The sequence below is a fragment of the Nicotiana tabacum genome, chromosome 2 (assembly GCF_000715075.1).
Source record: "Nicotiana tabacum cultivar K326 chromosome 2, ASM71507v2, whole genome shotgun sequence".
Lineage (NCBI taxonomy): Eukaryota > Viridiplantae > Streptophyta > Magnoliopsida > Solanales > Solanaceae > Nicotiana > Nicotiana tabacum.
In genome coordinates, this window is record NC_134081.1 from 118,712,933 (window position 1) to 118,724,042 (window position 11,110).

The window sequence follows — 11,110 nt, forward strand, 5'->3', positions numbered from 1 at the left end:
AATAGTTTCGGTCGTGAGCTAAAAGTGATCTTTGCCATCATTTTTTCTTTCGATTTCCCACTATTGGGTCTTGATTAATAAAATTTATTAAAGGAGAAAATTTACAAAGACTTTTCTGATTCCAATACTCAAACTCGTGACTTCTAATTAAGAGTGAAAGGATCTTGTCCATCTCATCACAATTCTGAATCACCTTTTGCCGTCTAAAAGTTCGGTTAAATACTCTTTTGTCCTAAAATAATAGTTTTTTCGCATTTTGTGACGGTTTGAAATGTATAATCTTTATTATTTTGATATGAGGTGTTTGCATTTTGAAGTATTTTTATGTAATTTGTAAGTTTCAATTTAATAATAAACTGATGTAATTTGAGAGTCTTATGATTGAGTTTATATTACCCTTGATCGACACAAAGTTATTGTATAGTAAATTGAGGGGGGAGGAGTATTTGTACGCTGCCTAATTTATCTTTTCTTTTAGTGTATTATTCTTTGGTTTTCACTTTTATTTTGATGCCAACAACTCCTATCAATTTATTCATTGAAATTCCCATAGTGAAGGTTTCTCTTTTTCTCTTGTGTTGTTTAACCTCTCTCCACATTTGGAAATTATGAGCACCTTTTATTTTAATATTGTAATTTCATTGATTAGAGTTGTTTTCAAAATCCTCTAACGTTGTTTGGTAAAAAAAATGTTATGAATATTTTTTATACAAATGTTGATTGAGTCCTCTAACTTTTAATGTTTCGACTCGAAGTCGATTAAGTGATAATTTCTAGCTAATTCAGCCGTAAAGTGATTGCACTCTAGCTTAATCAATAATGAAATGACAATGGTCAATATATATCGTTGCATAATGTATCGTATCATATTATGTTATACTATGCTATATTATTTAATGATTATAACGTCTGAATAGACTGTATTATTTGTCGTTGTTTCATAATGTCACACACCAGTAATACAAAGAATAAATTTAAAATATTACAAAAAAAAGTAGGGTACATGATAAAATTATTATATAAGAAGGTTTGTTAATGGATAAAATAGGATTTTTTTAATAGTAAGGAAGGACAGATGAAAAAAATATATAATATAACGATGCGATCGCACCAAATCAATTGTTACATAAAGTATCACTTTTCGTCATTAAATAACGATAAATTTAATAATACGATATAATAAAATTTAAATAATTATAGAAATAAATACCTTATTTTAAGTAACGATACAATACAATAGCTGAAAATAATCCAAACGGGCTGGACTGGCCCTTAGGAGAAGAAAATTGTCCGCCTTTATGCATCCAACCCAGCTAAAGACTGTTATTTAAGGGGGGAAATAGGTTAAAAAAAATAGCACGAGTTAGCCAGTTTTCGGACTGGTAATTGAAAAATAGTCAGCGTTTGCAAAGTCATTAAAAAATAGTCACTATTTTGCTGCAACACGGAAAGTTCCAGCATAATATACTGGAGATTGGTGCACCTGTGTATGAACTTCCAGCATATTATGCTGGAACTCCAGCACACGAAAAGTTTTAGCATAATATACTGGAGATTGGAGCACATGTGTATCAACTTCCAGCATATTATGCTGGACCAGTATATTATGCTGGAACTCCAGTATATTATGATGGAGTTCCAATATAACTCCATCATAATATACTGGAGTTCCAGTATAATATACTAAAATTATGCTGGAAGTTCACACGTAAAAAATTCGAACTCCAGTATATTATGCTTGAATTTTTTTCGGATTTTGAACAGTGTTTTCGTTCAGATTTATCTCTATATGAAAAGTGGCTAAATTTCGATTACTTTTGAAACTGTGGCTATTTTTCAATTATCACTTGTAAATCTGGCTATTTTTGAATTTCCTATTCACAAGAAATGGTGAAATTCAAAAATAGCCAGATTTACAAGTGGTAATTGAAAAATAGCCACAATTTCAAAAGTAATCGAAATTTAGCCATTTTTCATGTAAAGATAAATGTGAACGAAAAAACTGTTCAAAATCTAGAAAATATTCCAACAGAATATACTGGAATTCGAATTTTTTACATGTGAACTTCCAACATAATATACTAGAGTTGCAGGATAATATATTGGAGTTCGAGTATAATATACTGGAAGTTCATACACAGGTGCTCCAATCTCCAGTATATTTTGCTGGAACTTTCCGTGTGCTGGAGTTCCAGCATAATATGCTGGAAGTTCATACACAGGTGCACCAATCTCCAGTATATTATGCTGAAACTTTCCGTGTTACAGCAAAATAGTGCTATTTTTCAATGACTTTGCAAACACTAGCTATTTTTCACTGACTATTTGCCAACTAATCATTTCTCTTTTCACTTTTTTTTTTGAAGTTTAATATCTGCACTTTTATCCCGGTAGTTTATCCTAGAGTCCAGAACCTAATTGTGGTTCTTTTTGCCAAGTAGAACGAAAATAAGTGTAAATAAAAGAGTGATTTTTCTATGTATAACACTCTTTTAAAGAGCGATATACATTAACGGACGTTAACGTATAGCGCTCTTTAAAAGAGCGCTATACATGTAACGCCTTTAAGAATCTCATTTTATGGATGTATAGCGCTTTTTATAGAGCGATATACCTGTGTTGTGGGCCCACCAATAAGTCTCCTGCATTTAACTGACATCACAATAATTCAAATGGGTATAGCGCCCTTTAAAAGAGTGTTATACCTAAAAAAAAAAATTCAGCCCCTCGAGCTAGGCATTGCCTTATTTAAAGGCGTTAGAATTTTACAAAAATCCATTCAAAAATATTTCTAACTCCCGTTCAATTTTTTCTTCTTGTTAAATTCTCAAGCATTTTTTCATAATGTCTGAAGAGCGAAAAGTAAGGGTTTTATTATATTGGGGGGGGGGGGGGGGGGGGAAAGTTGTGGTGACGAATAACTCTGTGAGCTATAGTTTATCTCCACAGTGTCATGTTAAGTTGCCACTTACAATGGAGTACGATAGATTGATATCGTTGTTATGTAATAAAATGAGTGTGAGAAAACGTTCGGTGAACCTTAAAGTAATCGGAAGATATCCGTATTCCGTCACTCCGCAAGGGGTTGCTTGTTACGCTGAGTTTAACATTGACGATGATGAAACTTTGAGGACTCCGGATGAATACCGAGAATTTTTGTGATAAAAATGTTGGAAATGTACGTCAAGGTCGAAGACGTTCGCAATAATGAGGTTGAGCATAGTAGGGATAAACCTCAGTCGTCGGGTGGTTCTTCTGGAGCAGTTTTTGCCGGACAGTTTCCGGCTGAAAGAGTTTGGCCTGATTTAAACTTATCACCACGGGCGAATGAGGAGCGAGAAAATAATTTCTTTCCTACTTTACATAATCCACAAGACGAGTGGTAAACTTCAATTTTTCTTAGTGTTATGATGTATATTTTTGTTGTATTGAATTTGTATTAACACTCATATATTCCACATGGGGTACCGGCCAGATATGATTTTTACAAGTTATGAACCCACGCCCAGTTGGAATATGCGTAGTTCTGGTGTGTTGGATCATGGTGGTCCATCCGGGAGTCATCACCAACAAGATAATGTCCATCAATGAATGTCAACGCATTACGACTTGTAAGTGAAGTGATACAGCTATATGGAAAGTTTTTATTAATTTGAGTAGCTTATTATTTTATTGTTTGTGCAGTGAAAACGAGCAAGTTGAACCACCTGTCCTGACTCAATTGCCCGAAGACGACATATTAAATCGGGATCTGGCAGATGCACATAGTGAGGAAGAGAACAGTGATTATGATAACAATGCCGATGATTCCAGAGATGACACACCCTTCCCTCGTGAGGATGGTGATGAGGAGGAAGAGAATGAAGGACCCGATTTGACGAGGGAGTATGCTCCACCCCCCATTAGACCAAGAGTGTACGAGTCCCAAGTGTCGTTTCATTCAAGGAAGATTCCCTACCTTGATCATTTTCCAAGTATGCCGGATGTGGATACTCTCACAAGGGATTTTGATGAAATTCGGACATCAATGCGGGATGATTCTAGACCAACGGTACCGGCAAAGGGCATGTTTTTTCCTGATAAAGCGCACCTAAGCAGGGCGACGAAAATGTACAGTGCAAAAGAGTGTTGTGAGATGACGGTATGGGATTCAAGTCCAGATGTATACAAGGTTGTTTGCCGCAGATGGTTTACGGGTTGTCATTGGATGTTGCGTGCGAGCAAGAAGAACTTAAGTCTGTGGAAAGTAAGTAAATATATTCCCACCCACATATGTGAAATGGACACATTCAATGGGAATCACTACAACTTGGATATTGACTTGATTTCTCTTGTCCTTATTCCACACCTTGAAGCGTCCATAAGGTATAAAATCAAAGAGTGCATTACATCAGTCTACCAGGAATATGACCGTACCATTACCAAAAGAAAGGCATTTTTCGGGCACAAACGTGCGTTTGAAATTATTTATGGTAACTGGGATAAGTCATTTGCAGCTCTACCCAGGTACATGGCCGCACTGCAACACTTTAAACCCGGGACGGTTGTTGAATGGAAGCTTGAGCGGAGTCCGGGAAAACCCGAATATATATTCAATTACGTGTTCTGGGCATTTAAACCAACAATTAATGATTTTTCGCATTGTCAGCTGGTAATATCCATAGACGGCACTCGTGTCTATGGAAAGTATGATATCAAGATGTTGATCGCCATTGCAGTAGATGCTAATGGACAAATATTTCCTCTAGCTTTTACTATTTGTGTCAATGAAAGCCAAGAGACGTGGACACTGTTTTTGAACCATTTGAAAAAGCACGTTGTCAAACAACGTTCCGGTATTTGTCTAATATCTGATCGACATGGTGGTATCTTAAGTTCTATACAGAATTTGCCTGCATGGCAAAAACCTTATGCCTACCACCGTTACTGTGTGAGGCACTTGAAGGCCAATTTCCAGAAGGCACGTCCCAATAAGGATCTGCATGATTTGATGTGGATGGCAGCAACATAACACTAAGAGCATAAATTCCGGAGGCACATGGAATCTATCAAGGCAGGAAGACGAGAGAGCCTATGGTTGGTTGATGCAACATGAGCTTGACAAGTGGACTTTGCATGCGGATGGTGGAAGAAGATGGAGAATTCTAACTACAAATGTGTTAGAGTCTTTCAACGGGTTATTGAAGTCGGCAAGAGGATTGCATGTCACTGCCATGGTGCGCATGTCGTTCAAGCTGATGGCGGAGAGGTTTGTTGAAAGGGCTGCAGCTGCAACGTCATTGATGGAAAGGGGTGTTGAATTTATGCCACTGCCGATGAAGAGATTTGAGAAATACAGGCAGCGAGCACATTGACATTCATTTTTTACAGTATGATCACGACATAAATGTTTTTGAAGTTCGCACTGCTATCCATCAAAACCGGGGGAATAATGTACATACCATAAATGAATCTACAAGGTTATGCTCTTGTGTGAAATGGTCCATCTACCACATGCCGTGCTCACATGCCATCGGGTGCTTTCAACATATTGGTTTAGGGCCAACCAACTACGTTAATAAACAATATAGTGTCGCTGCATACTTAAACACCTATAGTGGGCAGTTGCAGCCAGCGGGTGCTGAACATTATTGGCCACCGGAACCATTTAAAATGGGGTATAACAAGGAGTTTTTGCGTTGAATACAGGTGCAGAAGAGAACGCGTATACAGAACCAAATGGATGTTAGCGATACCATTTATGCGCGCAAATGTGGTATATGCTCGCAAACAGGACATGACCATCGAAAATGTCCTTCGGCTGGTTTGGGTAGCGGTGGTAATCCAGCTCCTGGTGGGAGTTCTTCTAATGTGCCCAACTATCAAGGATACACGTAGTAACTGGGTTTCGTAATATAGTTGTAATAAATGTATATACTTGTTTATGTTGCAAGATGTATCAAATAAAATTATATTTCCATTGTTGTTAAATCTTATTGATAATGGTCAATTTTTTAGTTGAGTAAATTAATGAATTTCTCCCTCCCGTTCATGTAATCAAAAATAGTATTGGATTAAAAAACGAAAATATTTTTAGTAGACCTTCGAATTTTACGCTAAAATTATTATTAGAAAACTACACTGTCAGAGGAGGAAATTTTTTGATAAATATGTGAATATATATAGCGCGGTTAAATACTACGTTATGTGTTAGCATAGCGCGGTTAAATACTATGTTATGTATGTTGTCTTGTCGAACTGAAAAGCTGCCCGCCTGCGAAAAAGCTATTTTGTATCCGAAAGAATCTTTAACACGTGTTAGCATAGCGCGGTTAAATACTACGTTATGTGTGTTGTCTTGTCGAACTGAAAAGCTGCCCGCCTGCGAAAAAGCTATTTTGTATCCGAAAGAATCTTTAACACGCGAAGCATAGCGCGGTTAAATACTACGTTATGTGTTAGCATAATGCGATTAAATACTACGTTATGTGTGTTGTCTTGCCTATAAATAACGGGCGCATTCTAGTTATTTTCTGCGCTTAACAATAACCAATAGCAAAACTCTCCATAAAAGCAGGGTTTTTTTTTCCGCTTTAACAAATGTCTGAACGCCTTTATGTACCAAGGTGCCAGTGCGGAAAAAAATGTATGATGACGGACTGTTGGGATGAGGGTGAAGTTGGACGCCGATACTGGATGTGTGTGAACAAGTTTTATAGGATTATGACGAACCTTTTTTGCAATTTTGAGGTATGGATTGATGAACCCTGTAAGCAGGAATACTACAAAGAAACTTTGCAGTATATTCATGATTTGAACAAAAGATACGAACGTGATAAGGTTATGTATAAATGAGAAATTGCGGCGTTGAAGGAGAAATAAAAAGAGGTGGAAGAAGAAAAAAAATAAGTTGTTGGATCAATTTGAGAGGTTGAAGAAGAGAATAGTTGACTAAACAAACCAATGTATGTGTTGAGTGTTGTATTTTATCTTTATACTTTCCATGTCATATATTTTCATTATGTGTGCCGAATTTAAATTATGTTAAGTTGTTGTGTTTGTGTTTGTGTTGCAGTATTAAAATAACGAAGAACTCGGGAAATATATACATAATGCGCATATAATGAAAACAATAAAAATTGTTGCTATTATTTACATAAAATAATATTTACATCAAATACAAAAAAATAAAAATAAAAAAATCAATGTGTTCCACAACCTGTGTGCTTCAATGCAGCCGTTGGTCTGAGGCGCATCCCATCCCGCCCGGCTACGCTATCAGGATCATCCTCATCACGTCGCCTCTTTATAGCAAGATGCGCTGCAGCATGATCATCAGTAGTGCTGGCAGGATCGGTAGAAGGGGTCATCAGTCCAGTAGTAACCTACAGAAGAATAAGTCAGCTCAGTATAGGAAAAAATATATTAAGTCACAACAATTTAAATTGTCTTACCACGATCTTGTCGGGCTCCTGAATATAATTATCCGTCGCAGCCAGGTCAGCATCACATAAAGCGGCCTCCGTGACGGGCGAGGATGAAGCCTTAATAAGAAAATTAATAAAGTTATTTATGGAAAATAAATGAGAAAAGAAAAAACAAATTTAAAGTAAATACTAATAAAAACATACATGCGCATGTGAAAGATCCCCGGTACCCCTCGATGATGAGCCATAACTCAGCCGGCGCCCACTATCCACATCTCGGGTCGGCCAATCCTCAACAGCGGTTGATGGGACTGGGAAGTATGCATCCCAATCCTCTCCGGTAATGTCCGTGCCCGTGGTCAATAATGGACCCGACGGGGTCACCTGCGAAGTCATTGGAGTGAGCTGCAGCTCAAGGCTGTATGACGACATGCTGTTGGGATACTCGTCCGGCTCATGAAGGTCACCCGGCAGATCAACATCAACATCATCAACAGGGGCCTCAACGCCCCCTTGCTGGGGACCACCTCTTCGTCGCCCACCACGACCCCGTGGGGCAGCCCTGCCTCGTGGGGCACCCCTACCTCGTGGGACACCCTTACCTCACTGGTACTGCTCTGGCGCCACATAAGCAGGGTCGTGCCCTAAGCGCTGATCCTCTCGGGCTCGCTGCAGTGTCCGGGTAGCCACCTCTACAACCTGCCGGCCATAATCGTGTAAAGCGGCCGCTTCCTCGCCGGCATGCTGCTGCATCTGCAATCCCATCTGGTAGACTATATGTAGGCTAATAGCCTGCACAACGTATAAAATATAAACTACAGAACACTATGTTACAGTTATATACGTAATAATACCAGAAAACATACTAGGGCCTCGTGTCGCCTGGCGTATGGAACGTACCGACCGCCAGCTCGATGAATGGGATTCCCGACGAAAAGTCAGGTAACGCGGCGGTACCAGGGCATATACTCATGAATAGTATCCGCCCGGCTCTATGAAGGGGGGCTGAATTAGGTCAGCTCGCCGGTCCCAAGTATCGACCTGCGCTTCTAGCCATGCCACATGTGCGTCGTCTACCCTAGAACGATCATCCCGCTGATAATGTGTGGGCTCCCATGTGGGCCCTCTCGGTACAAGCTGCGGATGGCCAAACTAGCGAAGTACCCGCTCCGTGGCATGGTGCTCTACAATATCGAGGCACATCAGTGGGACGAAAGTGCTCTCAATCAGTTAGCCGGCTGAGCAATAATCGGGCGGGCCACCTATCAGGTCGTCGTTGTATGGCATCTAGATGAACTATTAATAACAACATAAAACGTAAGTATGTGCAACACATGTGAAGCTATACCAAGTAAACTTAGGTATATATTTACGTGTGCGCCCTCCAGCATATCCAACAAATCCCTGCAAAGGTAGAGATTATGTCGAGCCTCGTAGATATGTACGTATCCCCGCCGGAGAACCCACCTCCTAGCTAGAGGGAGAAACGGAGGTGGTACATCCGGAGGTAATGATGGTAGAGGTGGCTGCAACTGCAGGAACCGCTCCCAGGCCCAAACCTAACATACAAAGTTGACGTAAATTTTAAGATTAATTTTTAATAGATATGTTATAGTGAATAGAGTATTCGAATATGTTGTCACCTGTAGCAGCGGCAAAAATCCACATACGTCATGTTGGGTGCCCATGCTTGCCCGGCATATCTGCCTGTACAAGTAGGCAAGAACAGCAACATCCCAGCTGTACTGGGGTAAATCATCTAGCCGCTGAAGATGATGAAGAAATCTCAAGCTGATTAGGTTCCCCGAAGTGTTCGGGAACAAGACCCCTCCAAACATAAGAAACAACAACAGCCTCGTATACCGGTGAATACGCAGATCATCTGTCTCGCCAGTGATGTCGGGGTGCAATATCTCCAAATGCTGTCGAATAGCTGTCAAACTCATGCGACTGGCCCCTGAGTGTGCAGTCTCATCCTGTGGCCTGAAACCAGTGAGCTGCTGCAGCATGTCCAAATACTGCCCACATGTCATCTCTCTTATGGCCTGAGGCAGTGCAACGAGCAGCCCATATAAAACCTCCACGTCCTGCATCGTGATGGTGGCCTCGCTAATGGGCAGGTAGAATGTGTGCGTCTCCGGTTGCCACCGCTCTATCAGGGCCGTGACCAAAGACCAGTCGAGCTGCAGCCGCCCGATCTCTAAAATTCTGTAGAAGCCCGTAACCCATAGGCGCTGGACTACACGAGGATGGAGATCTCTATCCTTCATAAAATCCCACATGTCGTCCACTCTCCTGGCGCGGAGAGTCTGGGCCAGTAACTCTCCCTCCCATACGTGGGCGGACCTATGATCGCCCTGTAACACTAATAGCTCATCGGAGAAAGGCCTGGGATGCATAAGCGGCACGCCCATGTCGTCTACTGTAAATTAAACAACATTAATTGTATGTTTGATCTGTAAATTAAATAATTAATTTTTAAAGTTATACAATATTTAATTGGACAGAGTATATATCTATGGGTTCCAAGCTCGATATTTGAGGCTCAGTAGCACCAAGCTATCCTGAATTCTTGTATGTGTCAATTTTATTATTTTACATGTTAGTTTCATAATTTTGTATGTTTGTTTTGTAAATTAAATAATTATTTTTTATAATTATACAATATTTAATTAGACAAAGTATTCACATATGGGTTCCAAGCTCGATATTTGAGGCCCAGTAGTACCAAGCTATCCTGATTTCTTATGTGTGTCAATTTTATTATTTTACATGTTTGTTTCATAATTTTATATGTTTGTTTATAAATTAAATAATTAATTTTTGTAATTACACAATATTTAATTGGACAGAGTATTAACATATGGGTTCCAGGCTCGATATTTCAGGCCCAGTAGTACCAAGTTATCATGAATTCTTGTATGTGTTAATTTTATTATTTTATATTTTAGTTTCATAATTTTGTATGTTTGTTTTGTAAATTAAATAATTATTTTTTATAATTATACAATATTTAATTGGACGAAGTATTCATATATGGGTTCTGGGCTCGATATTTGAGGCCCAGTAGCACCAAGCTATCATGAATTCTTATGTGTGTCAATTTTATTATTTTACATGTTAGTTTCATAATTTTATATGTTTGTTTGTAAATTAAATAATTAATTTTTGTATATTGGACAGAGTTTGTGTTTGATCTATCGGTATAAGATATACTTAAACAACAGGGATACTACGCTAAAAGGCTCTACATTTTACTAAGCTAAAAGGGCACTATATTACTAGTCTTTAAACAAATAAATAATCTAAACTAGATAAAATCAACAAATACATTTTAATCACAAAACATTCACGAAAATACATATAAAACAGTAAAAGTAATTTATTAACATTTTTATTAACAAATAATAATGATTTCTCAATTTTTACATATTTTTTTAGAATACTAGTATCTTAGTCCAGATAAAAATAACATACCAGTTTAAACGCAAAAACAATACAAAACAATATGGAACACATTCAAAACACCTAATATGCATTATTTATACGAGTTTCGACATAAACTAAATCGGAATATCTCGATTTATTTTTTCGAAAAGTTAAAAAATTGAATATTTGAGTCCGAAACAAGCAAACCACAACAATAGGAATGGATGACTAGGATGTGGGACCAACAATCTTGTCTTTTTATGGGACAGGTGGGG